Below are 17,355 nucleotides of genomic sequence, written 5' to 3'. Positions count from 1 at the left end.
TTTTGGCATTCTCCTAGGAGATCAGTTACTTGTATATGCATGGATTTATTTTGGGGCTCTCTCTTGTTACTTGACCTCAGCTGTTAAATCTGTTTCTTCAGAAAGAGGTAAGTAGGATGCCTGGGTGGCTCAGCGGTTGGGTGCCTGCTTTTGGCTCAGGTCATGATCTTGGGATCCAGGATGGAGTTCCGTGTCGGGCTCCCTGCGAGGAGGCTGCTTCTCCCTCTGCCTATGTCTCTGCCTCTCGCTCTCAGTCTGGTCTCTCATGAATAAATAAATAAATCTTTAAAAAAAATTTTTTTTAAAAGAAAGAGGTAACTATAAAGAATGGATAGGGAGGACTGAACTCAAAGTTGAGTGTAAGCTCTCTCAAGACTCAAGTTTGAAAGAGCATATAGCATATAAAATATGTGTAAGTATGCAGAATGAGCTTTATGGATGAGCAACTATGCTAATTGTCATTTCAATTATCTTTAGACATCTTCCTACTACTCTGCTGCTAAAGAATTAATTTAATGGAGTGCTGCAGATGAAATTCCTACAATTATTGCTAACAAATTGGTAAGCTGCTCCTGCTTTCATTTATGAAAAAAACTGTGGTAACTAATAATAACATAGAACTTAATATGTACCAGACCCTCTTCTAAGCACTTTACGTATTTACTTAATCCTCATAGAATCCCATGAAATAGATGGTATTATCATCTTCATTATACAATTGAGAAAACAGAATGGATAAGAGAATTTACCCAAGTGGAAGGAACACAGAGCTGAGCTATGCTGTCAAGCCATCTTGGCTCTGGAGTCTGTGCTCCATACTAGCAGACAGCAAACTTTGTAAAAAGCCAGATAATAAACATAATAGGCTTTGTGTGCCATGTAATCTCTGTAGCAACTATTCAATTCTGCCGTGGTAGCATGGGAACAACCATAGATAATACACAAGTGAATGGGTGTGTTTCAATGCAATGTATTTACAGACACTAAAATTTGAATTTTATGTAATTTTCATATATCATGAAACATCATTCTTTTTATTTTACTCAACTATTAGAATATGAGCATACCATTCTTAGCTCCCTGTTATGCAAAAGCAGTGGGCCAGATTTGGCCCTTGGGTAGAAATTTGCTAACCACTGCTAAAAATCTCTCTAGGATTCTGGCTATGACTCTGGGAGAATAGCACCTTAGCAAATGATTTGCTGCTTTTAAGATAGAGCTATGGGTAGCAGTGCCTGAGTCACACTGAGGAGCGATGACCTCCCTGGATTAGGATCTGATGTATAAAATGGCTTCTTCAGAGTCTTCCCTGTAGTCCATCCAGTAAGAGGACCGAAAGGAACACTGTGAAACCCTGACTTGTCAGTCTCACTCTATGTAGTAGTAGCTAGATGGCCTGTTCAGTGACAAAACTAGATGCAAAGCCAGCTTTTAAATGTTTATTCGTGTAACATGGATTCCCTTATTTATAGGCTGAGAATTGTCAAATCCTCTCCCAAATTAGGAAAAAATCCTGAATAGGAACTCCACAAAAATAGAAGTAAATACAAGCAATTTACTTGTATGATTTTGACAGTCATTACAAAGGAAGGGGTAAAGATGGAGGGAGAAATAAGCAACTTTTTGAAGTTCTTGCCAAGTGTTGTACTAGATACTTCCTTCTGGTATTGCATGTAAAGAACAGTGCTTTCAAAAGGAGTTGCAATTACCCACATTTTATAGACAGGGAAATGGAGGCATAAGTAACTTTCCCAAGGTTACATACCACATCTTTGACCTCTGATCTACCTAACTCTAAAGCATTGGTGTTTTAAAATATGAAAAATCATAAAGATATTCAACCAAACTTACAATTTTTTCCTCATTGTACTGCTTCTTGAGGAGTTAGGGCAGAGGAGGGACTGTAGGAAAAGAATTTTTAGAGGTAGAAAAACGCTTCAAAGTTCCTAAGTGTCAGCCTTGGGCACAACTGCACAGATTGTCAGAGTGACAATTATTTCCTTCATTTCCTAAATATAACCTGGAGAAATCAAATCTGCTCCTTATGTCTTTGATTTTGAATCCAATAAAAACCCCAGTGGAATAAGAACTCATCCTTATACCTTCAAGTTACAGAGTCCTGGATATGGACATTGCAATTCCCAAGTTGTTTAGAGAAACTCAGCAACAGAACACCCAAGCTGTGTAGTTAGAGGGTTTACTGGGGCACTAGGGTAGCTCAGTCTGTTGAGCTACCAACTCTTGATTTTGGTTCATGTCATGATTTTGAGAGCCCCGAGTAGAGCTCTGTGCTCAGCAGAGTCTGCTTGGGATTCTCTCTCTCCTGCTCCCTCTGCCCTTACCCCCTGCTTGTGCTCTCAATAATATATATATATATTATTATTTTATATATATATATATATATATTTTTTTTTTTTTTTAAAGGAGAAGGATTTCTGACTGCTATGGGCAGTGTGGGGAACTAGAATACTGTTATTTGTTTTAATAGTATTGCTAGAAAAAGGCTGGAAATTAGGCAGCCATACCACAGTGGTTGAGGGGAGTGGCAATAGCATGGGTTATGCAATCACAGATACCTTGGCTATCATCTCCAACCATGCTGTTTTGTGAAAAAGATGAAGAAGGTAGGAAAAGGTGGGAAACTGTAAATGACTGGCCCAAGATCTTGAAGGTATGACCCTAGCCTGATGCAAATATATCACTTTTTCTGATTAAAGTTGTGGTGTTATCTAATAATGTTTCTCAGAGAAATTATTGTTCTTTGTGGCATACCCTCCCCAATCCATCTTTATTCTGTTTTTAAGACAAAAGACAGGTGGACTCTCTTTTTGTTCCTGGAAAAAAAAATGTAATATAAAGCACTGTGTAGATTTCAGTTATAGAATGAAGATGTCACAGGGATAAAAGGCACACAGCATAGGGAATAGAATCAATGGTACTGTAATAGCGTTGTAAGGTGGCAGATGGTAGCTATGCTTGTGGTGAGCACAGCATAATGTATAGAGCCGTCCAATTGCTGTGTTGTACACCTGAAACTGATGGAACATTGTCAACTATTCTTTATTAAAATAATAAAGTACTCTGTAGAGCATTCAGGTGGTACTTGTTTGCTCAGATGCAGGGTGAAATAAACACTCTAGCTCAGTAACTGCTATTGTTTCCTCATTTCCTGCAGTTGAACTAATGTCTAACGTATCAGGAAGAAATGCGCAATAACATTTGCTGGATTAAGGTCTCAACTTTCTTTTAACTCTAATCTGAGCATGTTACCTCATGATTTAAAGATCTCTGCCTTAGAACTCATATCTCAAAAAATGTAAAAATGATTCTGTGGTACCAACATAGGGAGCCAATAAATACTATCTTCATTTTTTTGAAAAAGATTGATGGGAAAAAAGATGAAGAGTAGGATCTTCACTTGGGAATAAAAGATATCCTTTTTCTCTCACTGCCCAGAATAAGAGCTCAATTAATCATGTAACTATGTAACTATTTTCAAGGGATAGTAAAGCTTCCATCATTTATGTTTTAGTGCTTGCATAAAAAGTATTTAATGCATTCCTGGCGCACTGTAGGTGATAATGAGTCATGAACCATACCTGTACTATAGGTTGTGTTTTTGTTGATTTTCCTACCCACTTCCCACACAGAAGCTTTCTAGTTTGTTGTGTCCTACTTGTTTATTTTTTATTGTGTTGCTTCTGTTTTAGGTATCATATCCAAAAATTCATTACCCAGACCCATGTCAAGGAGCTTTATTCTGATATTTTCTTCTAAGAATTTCATGGCATCAAGTCTTTACATATAAGTCTTTAATCCATGTTGAATTAATTTTTTAAAAAGATTTTATTTATTTATTCATGAGAGACAGAGAGAGAGAGAGAGAGAGAGAGACAGGCAGAGACAGGCAGAGACAGAGACATAGGCAGAGGGAGAAGCAGGCTCCCTACAGAGAGCTCAATGTGGGATTGGATCCCAGGACCCTGGAATCATGCCCTGAGCTGAAGTCAGACACTTAACCACTGAGCCACCCAGGCGTCCCCATTTTGAATTAATTTTTGTGAGTAGTATAAGATCTGGGTCTGGTTTCAGACTATCTTTTCTCCATTGAATGTTCTTGGCTCCCTTGTCAAATATTAATTGACTCATATATGCTTGGGTTTATTTCTGTTCCATTGGTCTATTTGTCTGCTTTATACCAGCACCATTCTGTTTTGATGATTAAAGCTTCAGAGTATACATGAAATTAGGAAGTGTAACTCCTGCTTTGTTCTCTTAGGATTTCTTTTTTTTTTTTTATTTATGATAGTCACAGAGAGAGAGAGAGAGAGGCAGAGACATAGGCAGAGGGAGAAGCAGGCTTCATGCACTGGGAGCCCGACGTGGGATTCGATCCCGGGTCTCCAGGATCGCGCCTTGGGCCAAAGGCAGGCGCTAAACCGCTGCGCCACCCAGGGATCCCCTCTTAGGATTTCTTTGGCTATTCAGGGTCTTTTGTGGTTCTGTATAAATTTTAGGAGGTTTTTTTTTTCTACTTCTATAATAAAATGCCACTGGAATCTTGACAGGGATTGCATTGAATCTATAGATGGATTTTGATAATATTGACATTTTAACAGCATTGAATCTTCCAATCCATGAACATGGGATTCTTTCTCATTTATTTGTGTCTCCTTCAATTTCTTTCATCAATGTTTTATTTTCACAGTAGACATCTTTCACCTCTGTAGTTAAATTTATCCTAAGTTTTTATTGTTTTTGATGCTATTGCAAATGGTATAGGTTTATTTATTTATTTATTTATTTATTTAGAAATCTGTTGTTAGCATATAGAAATGCTATTGATTTTTACATGTTAATTTTGTGTCATGCAACTTTACTGAATTTATTGCTTAGATCTAACAGGTTTTATTGGTTGAGTCTTTAGGATTTTACATATTCAAACTCATGTCATCTGCAAATAGAGACAATTTTACTTCTCCCTTTCCAATTCTAATACATTGTATTTCTTTTTCTTGCCTGATTGCTCTAGCTAGTACATAGTTCCAGTACTATGTTAATTCGATAGGAGTAGTGAGAGTGGGCACCTTTGTCTTTTGCCTGTGTGTATTTTTTTGACCATTTTTAAAAAAATTGAACATGTGACCTAATTCTGGCAGCAAGATCAAAAGGGAAGTCGTGTGTGTGTGTGTGGGGGGGGCATCTAGAAAATATTTGCTTGCTTTTAAGAAAGTGATGTAAGGGATGCCTGAGTGGCTCAGCGGTTGAGCACCTGCCCCTGGCTCAGGGCATGATCTGCGGTCTCAGGCTTGAGTCCTACATCAGGCTCCCTGCATGGCGCCTGCTTCTCCCTCTGCCTACAACTCTGCCTTTCTCTATCTGTGTCTTTCATGAATAAATAAATAAAATCTTAAAAAAGAAAGTGATGTAAGTAAAAATGTCCATAATTGTTACATCTATTTTATTGTTATTCTCAAGATAAACCCACCAGCAGACTCTCAGGGCACATAAGGAGACCACTGAATTACTGCATCTATAAAGATGTCACACTTCTGAATCAGTATTTGTTACCTACAGCACAGAAATATCCTCCATAAAAAAACAGAATATTTCTAAAGCATAATTTTAGTTTTTTGGTTTTGACAAGTTATCTTAAATAAACCTACATTAGACCTAGGAATTAATCTATAAATTAGGATTACTTATTTTAAAACTATACAGAAGACTTTCTTTTTATAAAATCAAGTTTATTGAGATATAGTTTACAAATAGTAAAATCCCACTTTTTAAATATATAGTTTTTTATTTTGATAAGTGTATACTTCTTTTTTTTTAAGTGTATACTTCTTTATGGATTAGTCTCTATGCCCATTTACCATGTAAAAAGAATTTTGAGGATGTTGTCTTGATTTCAGCTTTTATTCGAGAAGAAAATTTTTCTCTAAATGGAATAAAACTCTTTTTATATTTGTAACTCCGAATTAACTTTAAAGGAGCTGTGAAGGATTCTGTAGCAATAGAGATAATCTGACTTAGATCAGTATCTTGAGTGCCTACAAGTACACTTTACATAGTCACATTATTTTGCCTGTAGTTTTTATTTGCAATAACCTGGGGCTTTCCTAGTTTTCAAGCTGAAAATCCTCAGTTCTGAGAAACTCTCCAGTCCTGGGCAAACCAGGATAGTTGATCACCCTAGGAAGATTCTCAACCTTGAAACTATTGACGTGGTGGGTCAGATAACTTGTTTTGGGGGACTGTCCTGTGTGTTGTAGGATATTTGCGGCACCCACGGCCTCTACCCACTTGATACCAATTAACACTCCCCACCTCCAGTTGTCACAATAAAAAATGTCTCCAGACCTTGCCAAATGTAGCTGGGAAGCAAAATCACCCAAGATAAGAACCAATGACCTAGATAACAAATGCCCTTATATTCCACAAATTTGAAACTCAAAATCTTATTCTTTGTTGCTGTTGTAAAGCAAAAACAAGTTGACTCTGCTATTTTTATCCAGGACTTAAAACTCTGGGAGACTGCTTCTAGATTATTTCTCTTTTGGAAGGTTAACACCACTCCGTCCCTACTCACCCCTGCTCCACCCAAACATTCCTTTTTAACACTGCAAATGACCTGAACAATTATTCTAGCTGCTTCTCTCCTATAGGTTCTGGGAAGCTGCCAGTGTGGTTGTGTCAATCTAACTCTCTGGACTCAAAGTTCTTCTTTTGTTTGTTTCTTTGTTATTTCTAATTCATCCATGCTTGCATAATCATGCATATAATTATATCTGTACACATACTTATAGGATTGAATGTTCACGTGTTTTAGCAGGATGGTGTTTTACACACTTTTCTGTTTTTTGTTTTTTTTTTTTTTGCCTTTCTCGATTAACAATATTACCTGCTACCTAGAAAGATAACCAAAAAGATGAATGAAGCTTTAATTTATACTTTAAAATAACAGTATTCTATTATGTAATTAAACTATATTTTATGTACCATTATTTTATTAACTTTCTTTACCTTAACATGATGTGGTGATAAACATTTATGTACATATATCCTTACCTTCTAATGCTCTTCTTTCTACAGCAGAGATTCCCAGAAATGAAATTGCTGGATCAAAGGCTATTTCAAATTTTAAGAGATTTGCTGGACAAGTTTCTAGAAAAGCTATAATGGTTCACATTTCTATTCATATTGTTAGGGGAAAGGCCACAAAACCAAAATCTTGTACTCCTAGATTCCTGATAGAAATGTGCTATTGTTCTGTTTACTTCTTTGCAAATCTGATGGGAGTAAATTGATGTTTTGTTAATAGTTTACCTTGTATTGCCCTGACTGGAAGAGTTTAAACCTTGTTTAATGTTTATAGGCTGTTTCCATTTGCTTCTTTGTGAAAATTTCAACTTCTACACATGACATTTTTCCCATTGGAAATTTCATTTTTATAAGTTGTAAGAATTTGTGTATATCTCTGTCTATATGTATATTTATATCCATATCTACATATGTACACATAACTTACCACTGTATCACTTTTAACTAATCTCTCCTGATTGTAGTATTACCTGTCCTACCCCTATTTTACTTAATTAATATATTTTTGGTGCTTTCTGCTTCTCCTTTCGTTTTTGGCCTCTCTTTACCACTTTTCTATTTTTTTTCTTGTAAACAGTCTATAGCGAGGTTTTGTTCAATTAATCTGGCTAAGTGTCTTTGCTGATAGTATTTGTAGGAGTATTATATCTTGGCCAATATTCTTGCTATCCCTTCCATAGTTCTTTATTATTTATTTTTGCTTGGGTGTTTACTGTTGCTTGTCCCCTGATTAACTTGTGAATGCCACTCTACTTTTCAATTTTCAGTACTTATAATTAGACATCTATTTCTCTGCTATTATTTGAAATATGATAACCAATATTTCTCCCACCAGAATGATCACTTTCCTCAATGTTCTCTGCAACTAGATGAGATCTTTAGAATAATTTGTCATTCTTTCTCTGCAGCCAGCCTCCTCTGGTCCCATTTGTTATGCTTTTATTTCTTTCCTGTCCAAACCACCAGTTACTAGGAATTGCTGAATACTTTTAGTGCTTTCTGTTCATGACTGTTGTTAGAATATCTCTGGCATTGTGTCTCCTCTTTTTTCAGTGCTCCTTGTTTTTATTAATTTTCCATATCCTCAGCTTATCATTATTAATTTAAATTTGACTGTATTTAAAGATAGTTACTTGGGAAATTTGTTGCACATTACTCCTTTCCTCTCTTCTTCATAGGCTCTTATCTTGATTACTCGTTCACATTCATTTGTTGTTGGAAATCTTTCCTTAGATGTATTTTCTAAAATTTTGCATATCCACCAATCTATGGTCATCATGGGAAAATTGGAATACAGCTCTTTTTTTCTCACTGGTCTGTGGATTCTATCTTCATCTTAAAATTAAAAAAGACTTTTAAAAATTCATTTTAAATTTCATTTTTAATTCCAATATAATTAATGTACATTGTTATATTACTTTCAGGTGTGCAATATAGTGGTTCAACAATTTTGTACATTTGCTCACTGTTCATCATGATAAGTGTACTCCTAATCCCCTTCACCTATTTCAGACATACTCCACCCACCTCCCCTCTGATAATTATCAGTTTGTTCTCTATAGTTAAGACTCTGGTTTTTGGTTTGTCTCTTTTTTTATTTGTTCATTTGTTTTATCTCTTAAATTTTACTTATGAGTGAAATCATGTGGTATTTGTCTTTCTCTGACTTATTTCATTTACATTATACTTTCTAGCTCTGTCCGTGTTGCTGCAAATGGCAAGATTTCATTCTTTTTTATAGCTGAGTAATACACATACATATATATGTGAATATATCTTCATATATTTATCAATCAATGGATGCTTGGGTTTTTTCCATATCTTGGCTATTGTAAATAATGCTGCAGTAAACATAGGGGTGCAAATATCTTTCCAAATAAGTGTTTTTGTATTCTTTGTATTCTTTGGGTAAATACCTAGTAGTAGAATTATTGGATCATGTAGTAGTTCTATTTTTAACTTTTTGAAGAACCTCCTTATTGTTTCCCACAGTGGCTGCATCAGTTTGCATTCCTACCAACAGTGCAAGAGGTTCCTTTTTCTCCATATCCTCACCAACACCTGTTCTTTTTTGTTTTTGTTTTTCCCCTTGTGTTTTTGATTTTAGCCATTCTGACAGGTATGAGGTGATCTCTCATTGTAGTTTTGATTTGTATTTCCCTGATGATGAGTGATGGTTAGTATCTTTTCATATGTCTATTGGCCATCTGTATGTATTCTACAGAGAAATGTCTGTTCATTTTTTAATTGGATTATTTCTTTTTTGGGGTGTTGAGTTTTATAAGTTTTCTGTATATTTGGATACTAACCCTTAATCAGATATGTCATTTGAAGGTATCTTCTCCCATTCAGTGGGTTGACTTTTAGTTTTGTTGATTGTTTCCTTTGCTGTGCAGGTTGTTTTCATGCTCCGAATCTAAGGGAAAAAGCTCACCATTTTTCACCATTAGGTATGATGTTCACTGTGGGTTCTTCATATATGCCCTTTATTATGTTGAGGTATTTTCCCTGCAAACCTATTTTGTAGAGGGTTTTTTTTAATCATAAATGGATGTTATCCTTTGTCAAATGCTTTTTCTGCATCTTTTGAAATGATCATATGGTTCTTAATCTTTTATTTATGTGGTGCATCACATTGATTTGTGAATATTGAACTCCACTTGTAACCTGGGAGTAAATCCCACTTGATGGTGGCAAATAATTTTTTAATGTATTGTTTGGTTTGGTTATGCTAGTATTTTGTTGAGGAGTTTTACATCTATGTTCATCAGAGATATTGGCTTGTAGTTCTTTTGTAGTGTCTTTATTGGTTTTGGTATCAGGGTAATGCTGGCCTCATAAAATGAATTTGGAAACTTTCCTTCCTCTTCTGTTTTTTGGAGTACTTTGAGAAAAATAGGCATTAACTCTTCTTTAAGTGTTTTTATTTCCTTCTTTCTATTGGTTTGGGGTTTTGTTTGTTTGTTCTTTTTCTAGATCCTTTAGTTTAAGATTAGGTTGTTTGTTGTTGGTTTTTTTAGATTAGGATATTTTAGATTTTTCTTAGTTCTTGAGATAGGCCTGTATTTTTTTAATTTATTTTTTATTTTTTTTTTAATTTTTTATTTATTTATGATAGTCACACAGAGAGAGAGAGAGAGAGGGGCAGAGACACAGGCAGAGGGAGAAGCAGGCTCTATGCACCGGGAGCCCGACGTGGGACTCGATCCCGGGTCTCCAGTATTGCGCCCTGGGCCAAAGGCAGGCACTAAACCACTGCGCCACCCAGGGATCCCCCCCCTTTTTTTTTTTTAAGATTTTATTTATTTGTTCATGAGAGACACAGAGAGAGAGAGAGAGAGAGAGGCAGAGACACAGGCAGAGGGAGAAGCAGACTCCATGCAGTGGAGTCTCGAGACGTGGGACTCGATTCCAGGCCTCCAGGATCACGTCTTGGGCCAAAGGTGGTGCTAAACTGCTGAGCCACCCGGGCTGCCCAGGCCTGTATTGTTAAAACTTCCTTATTAGAACAATTTTATTCTATCCCAAAGATTTTGGATCATTGTGTTTTCATTTACATCTGTTCCCATGGTGTTTTGTTTTGTTTTGTTTTGTTTTGCTTTCCTCTTTGATTTCTTGTTTTACTCATCGCTATTTAGTAGCATGTTATTTAACCAGCATGCATTTGTGGTCTTTCCAGATTTTTTCTTGTGGTTGGCTTCTTCTAGTTTCATAGTGTTGTGATCAGAAAAGATTATGGTATGACTTCAATCTTTTTGAATTTGTTGAGACTTGTTTTTGGCCCTCATATGATCCATTCTGGAGAATGTTCCATGTGCACTTGATAAGAATGTGTATTCCACTGTTTTAGGATGGAATATTCTGAATATATCTCTTAGAACCATCTGGTCTAATGTGTCATTCAAAGGCACTGTTTCCTTGTTGATTTTCCATTTGGATGATCTCTTTAGTATGTGGGGTATTAATGTTCCCTACTGTTATTGTATTACTATTGCTGACTTCCTTAATGTTTACTATTAGCCACTTTATTCATTTGGGTGCTCCCATGTTGCGTGCATAAATATTTACAGTAGGTATATCTTCTTGTGGGATATTTTTCTTTATGATTATATAGTGTCCTTCTTTGTCTCTTGTTACAGCCTTGTTTTAAAGTCCACTTTGTCCCAGGTAAGTATGGCTACCCCAGCTTTCTTTTTACTTCCATTTGCCTAATAAATGCTTTTCTATCTCTTTGCTTTCATTATTTATGTGTCTTTAGGCCTGAAATGTGTCTTTTGTAGGCAGCATATAGATGGATCTTGCTTTTTTATCTGTTCTGTCACTCTATGTATTTTTTTAAAGATTTTATTTTATTCATTCATTCATTCATTTATTCAGAGAACATGAGTAGGTGAAAGGTCATAGGGACAGGGAGAGAGAGAATCCTAAGCAGACTCTTTACTGAGCACAGAGCCCAACCCAGGGCTGAATCCTATAACACTGAAATCATGACCTCAGCCAAACAGACTGAGCCACCTAGGGGCCCCTTACCCTATGTATTTTGAGTGGAGTATTTAATCCATTTATATTCAAAGTAATTATTGATACTTGTTGTATGGTTGTTTTGTAATTCTTCTGTGTTGCTTTCTTCTCTTGCTCCCTTCTCATGGTTTGCTAGCTTTCCTCAGTGATATGCTTGGATTCCTTTCTCTTTATTTTTGACATATCTGTTACTGTTTTTTTTTTTTTTTTTATTTGTGGTTACCATTAGGTTTCTATATAGCATCTTATGCATAAAGCAATGTATATTAAGTTGAAGATTACTTATATTTGAATCCATTCTAAAAGCACTAAATTTTTCTCCTCTCCTCCACATGTTTTAAGTATATGGTGTCATTTTAAATACTTTTTTTCCTGTAAATTCCTTGGCGTAAAAATCCTTTGATTTTTATAGATATATTTAATTTCACTGTCTTTGTGCTTCCTACTTTTCTTACTCCTGCTTGTAGTCTTTCCTTTCCAAATGCTTCTTGTAAGGCTGGTTTGGTGACACTGAATTCCTTTAACTTCTGTTTGAGAAACTCTTCATCTCTCCTTCTATTTTGAATGATAGCCTTTCTAGATAGAGTATTCTTAGCTGCAGATTTTTACTTTCCAGCACCTTGAATATATAAGGCAATTCTCTTCTGGCCTGTGAAGTTTCTGCTGAAAAATCAGCTGATACCCTATGGGATTTCTCTTGTATATAACTGTTTTCTTTTCGCTTGCTGTTTTAAAAAATCTCTATCACTACCTTTTGCCATTTTAATTACTATGTATCTTGGTGTGGATCTCCCTGAGTTGGTTTTGTTGGAGACTCTGTGCCTCCTGGATCTGGAGTTCTGTTTCTTTCCCCAGATTCTATCTGTTATATCTAGCTATTATATATGTTTCTTTCCCCAGATTTTAGCTATTATATCTTCAAATACATTTTGTTCCCACTTTTCTCTCTCTTCTCCTTCTGGGATGCCATAATGTAAATGTTATCATGCTTGGTAGTATCACTGAGTTCCCTTAGTCTATTCTAATTTTTTACTTTTCTTTCTAATTTTTTACTTTTCTTTCTTTTTTTCTCCTATTTAGCTTGATTGTTTTACATTACTCTCTCCTCCAGGTAGGTCATCCATTCTTCTGCTTCCCTTAATCTACTATCTATTCCACCTAGTGTATTTTTCTTTTTAGATTTTATTTTATTTAGAGAGAGAGAGAGAGAGAGAGAGAGAGAGGCAGAGACACAGGCAGAGGGAGAAGCAGGCACCATACAGAGAGCCTGACGTGGGATTCGATCCGGGGTCTCCAGGATCACGCCCTGGGCTGCAGGCGGCACTAAACCGCTGCGCCAAACCGCTGCGCCACCGGGGCTGCCCCCACCTAGTGTATTTTTTATTTCAGTTATTGAGTTCTTCATCTCTGATTGGTTCTTTTTTATGTTTCCTATCTCTTTGTTGAGCATCTCACTGAGATCCTTCACCCATTTCTCAAGTCCACTGATCATCTTTATGACCATAACTTTAAATTCTCTATCTGGCATATTACTTACCTCTGTTTCATTTATCTCTCTTGCTGTGGTTTTGTCTTCTTCTTTCATTTGGGACATATTCCTCTGTCTCTTCACTTCATCTAACTCTTTCTGTCTTTTTCTATGTGTTAGGAAAGTCAGCTACATCTCCTGCTCTTGAAAGTAGTGGCCTTAGAAGAAGAGACCCAGTTGTGATATGCCCCCTGTTCACCAGCACTTGGTACTTCTCCTATGTATGTTTTCTTCATTGTGCTGTTGTGGCTGAGCTGCATTTTCCTTCAGTCCAGTTGTCTGCAGTGGCTGTCTTTGCCTGTTGTGGGCGGGCAGATTTGGTCCCTGTTTTGTGAATAGGCCAGACTGGGGCCACCTTGGGTTTGAATTGGGTCATACCTAGCATTTGTCAGAGCTGCAGTAGCACCAAACTGCAGAGTGCTCTCCCTGTGTTATCCTCTAGAAGCTTTCCTTGGTGAGTGAGGCCTGTAGTCAGACCAAATATCTGCCCCCAGCCCTCTGCTGGGGCTGCAAACTGGTGGGTGTGGTTATCTTTCCCTGTCCCCAGGGCAGGATTCACTTTGGAGTGGTGCTGGCATCTATTGGGGTTGTTTACATACTGCCATGCTTGAGGTGCCCACTTTGAATGGAGTCTTGAAGAGAGTGGTTTGGATGGGGCGAGTCTGCAGAAAGTGAGGGGACAGAGCTTTGGATGTTAGCAAGGTTTGCATAGGTCTGTTGTGAGAGGGGACCTGGAGCCGCTTTGGTAAACTACTGACGGTGGGTGGATTGGGCTGTCCGCTGAAGGGTGTGAGGCCTGCTAGGTGGAGAGTGTCAGTGCTGCACTATTTCCTGCAGGTGTTCCTTTATCTGGGTAAGGTGGGGGGAGTTGGGATGAAGTGTGGAAATGGTGCCTACCAGCTCTTTTTGTTCTTGGAGAAGTCTCCTAGAGCTCTCTGCCCCTTTAGCATGTGCTCTGAGATTAATAAACAAATCTCCCTCCAATATACCCTAGGCATTTTTCTTTCTTAATTTTTTTTTTAAAGACAGGCATTTTTCAAACTGCTCCTATATTGCATGTGAGCAGGGCTATTTCTTGTGCTGTCTTTAACGGAGAAGATTAAATTTCCTGTCTCCCTCCTTGCTCTCCCAGAGCCAAGCCAGCTGATTTTAAAGTTCCAGATGTTAAGCCCTATTGGTTGTAAGAACTTGTGAAATTAAGCCCCTCTGGTTTTCAAAGCCAAATGTTATGGAGGGTCGTCTTCTGCATATGGGTCTCCTGTGCCTGAAGTGCCTGATATGGGGTCTGTTCCTCTCCTTTCTCTATGTCTGTCCTGTCCCACTCTCTCGTGGACAGTCTTGCAGGTCAGCTGGGTTCCCAACTGTATCCTTATCCCTTCTACCCTCTTTGATGTGGCCTCTTCTCTATAGTTAGCTGTGGAGTCTGTTTTGCCAGTCTTTGGGTCATTTTCTGGGTTATTTACACTGATGTGGGTGTTATCTAGGTGAGTGTATGGTCCTCACAAGGTGAGTATATGGTCCTCCCACTTTTTCCCTCCATTTTGTCTTCTCATATTACAGGTGAAACATTCATTGCCAGTCTCATTAGACAACTTTTTCTTCTGTCTGAATGTTTATAAGGTTTTCACTTTACCCTAGGAATTTAGGAATTTCTAGAATGTACTTGTGTGTGTGTGTGTGTGTGTGTGTGTGTGTGTATTAATCAGCCCTTCTGGGAACTTTAGATCTTTCTTCAGCTCTGGGAAAACTTCTTCCTCTATTTCTTTGATTATAACCTGTTCCTTCTGCGTCTTCTTTTATTTCTGGAATCTTTGTTTGCATATTAGACTTCTTAGATTTATCCTCTAATTCTCTAATTGTTTCCCTCTTTCCTCACCTTTTCCCCCCTCTTGAATCTCTTTGGGATTTTCTCTTTGTTTATTTATTTTTTTGCTATGCTATTTTTTTGAAGGATTTCTTACTTGACTTTGCAGGCCACTATTTGGCATCTCCTAGTCTCCTTTATTCTACAGCTTTCAGTACAGATGCCTGAGAGCACCAGGATTTGCTCTTCTGAGTACCAAAGGACTCTTAATCTCTCAAGATCAAAAGGCTGAAGAATGTTATTTTATATGAAAAAAAAATCCAACAGATTACCAAGAATGCATAATAGTCATTAACCTTTACACAGGAGTAGCATGATGTGAGACTTTATAAAACAAAACTGAAAGACGTATACAGAGAAATGGCCTAATACAGCCTTCTGGGAGTTTAAACACATCGCTCCAACACTGAAATATTAGGTAGGTAGAAAATAAGAATAGAGAAAACTAGGATAATTAACAAGCAGAATGTAATACACGTGTACAACTTTGCATCCAAGAAAAAAGGGAATGCATGTTCTTTTTAATATAGAATTTTCTGAGAATCAATTGAAGAGGAAGTTTTCCACAAATGCCCCCAAAACCCCAAACATAACATACATACTTTGTTTCCTGACCTCAATGGAATTGAAAAGGAATCAACAACAAAAGGATATGTATTTTTAAAGATTTTATTTGTTTATTTGACAGAGCGAACGTGAGCACAAGTAGGGGGAGCAGCAGGCAGAGGGAGAGGAGAAGCAGACTCCCTGCTGAGCAGGGAACCTGACTCAAGGTTCATCCCAAGACCATAGATCATGACCTGAGCTGAAGGTAGTTGCTTAACCTACTGAGTCATCCAGGCACCCCAATATGAGTTTATTAAAAAAAATTAAAAGCTAATTTTTGATGGAGCTTAATACTGTAGAAAACTCTTTGGTATGATTTTTAGAAGAGAAGAGAGGAACAGGAGCAAAAAAAAAGAAAGACAGGAAATTAAAAAATACAGCTTAACACAAAACACAATACAATCTATGGTATTTTCCATAATTGTTCTCACTTCATCCTTCCTTATATCACTGCTCTGTGCCACATAAATTTGTAGTTCTTTTTGAACATTTTTTTTTTTTTTTTTTATGATAGTCACAGAGAGAGAGAGAGAGGCAGAGACATAGGCAGAGGGAGAAGCAGGCTCCATGCACCGGGAGCCCGATGTGGGATTTGATTCCTGGTCTCCAGGGTCGCGCCCTGGGCCAAAGGCAGGTGCCAAACCGCTGCACCACCCAGGGATCCCCAGATTATTCCCATCTTATACAAACTATTAGAGAACATGGAAAAAAATGAGACCCTATATAATTCATTTTTAAAAAAGTAATGAAGGTAATGTGATATTGGTAACAATGCAGTATTAGAACAGAAAAAGAAATCATTGACCAAGCTTAATTGAACATTCATGCAGAAATCCTAAATTAAACAGAAGCCAAAGTTACAGTAAAGAATCAAAACTATGTTTTAAAGGAGCATATAGTTAAGAGGCAGAAGTTAATAATAGCATTTATTAACAATAAATACTGTAGCAATGCTAAGACAGAGAAAATCAAAGTATTCCTTTGCACAGCATTTTTTCCATCATTAAATGTCCTTCCTCATCTGTTCTACCAAACACAAATGAATACTTTTTGTGATGTCACCTTAAGAATGGCTAAATCTCTTTGTAATTTAGATTATTAGGTGCACATTAATCCCCCCAAAATGATAAAACTTTAACGGGAGTCACTGGAAGTTATTTGCCTTTATATATATCAGAGTATCTTGCCAAAAACAGACTCTCAGTAATTATGTGATGATTATTTGCCAGATGTATGTAATGGGCTGCTTAAAATTTCTTCCAGACAAAATTCTAAAATAAGTATTCTCTTATTAATAAAAATACCAAGAATAATACATGTTACCTCAACTACTTGAATCTGCAGAATACTTTACAATATATAAGTATTTTATGTACATTTCCCTATTTAGTATTGTTAATTTAGTGAGCCATGTTGTAATCCTCATTTTACAGATGATTATATTGAGGTTAATGAAGTTAGGTAACTTGCCCTGGTCTTGCAAATAAGTAGAAGGGCTGGCCTTGATTTTAGGTCTTCTCAACTCCAGTATCTTGTTTTCTAATATGTTATGTGGCCTACTAAACTTCTTTCCATACTAATTTAATTTTAAAACATGAAAGTGATTATATTCTGTTGAAGTGATAGCTGGCATACATCTTATAGTAACAGATGGTTTTAAAAACCAGAAAGTTATTTAAGAAAGGGTAAATTTAGAAAAATTAGAAAATTCATGGATGAACTATGATTATTT

This window comes from Canis aureus, chromosome 18 (assembly GCF_053574225.1).
Source record: "Canis aureus isolate CA01 chromosome 18, VMU_Caureus_v.1.0, whole genome shotgun sequence".
Classification (NCBI taxonomy): Eukaryota; Metazoa; Chordata; class Mammalia; order Carnivora; family Canidae; genus Canis; species Canis aureus.
The sequence above is the reverse complement of the archived record's forward strand: the minus strand, read 5'-3'. Positions refer to the sequence as shown.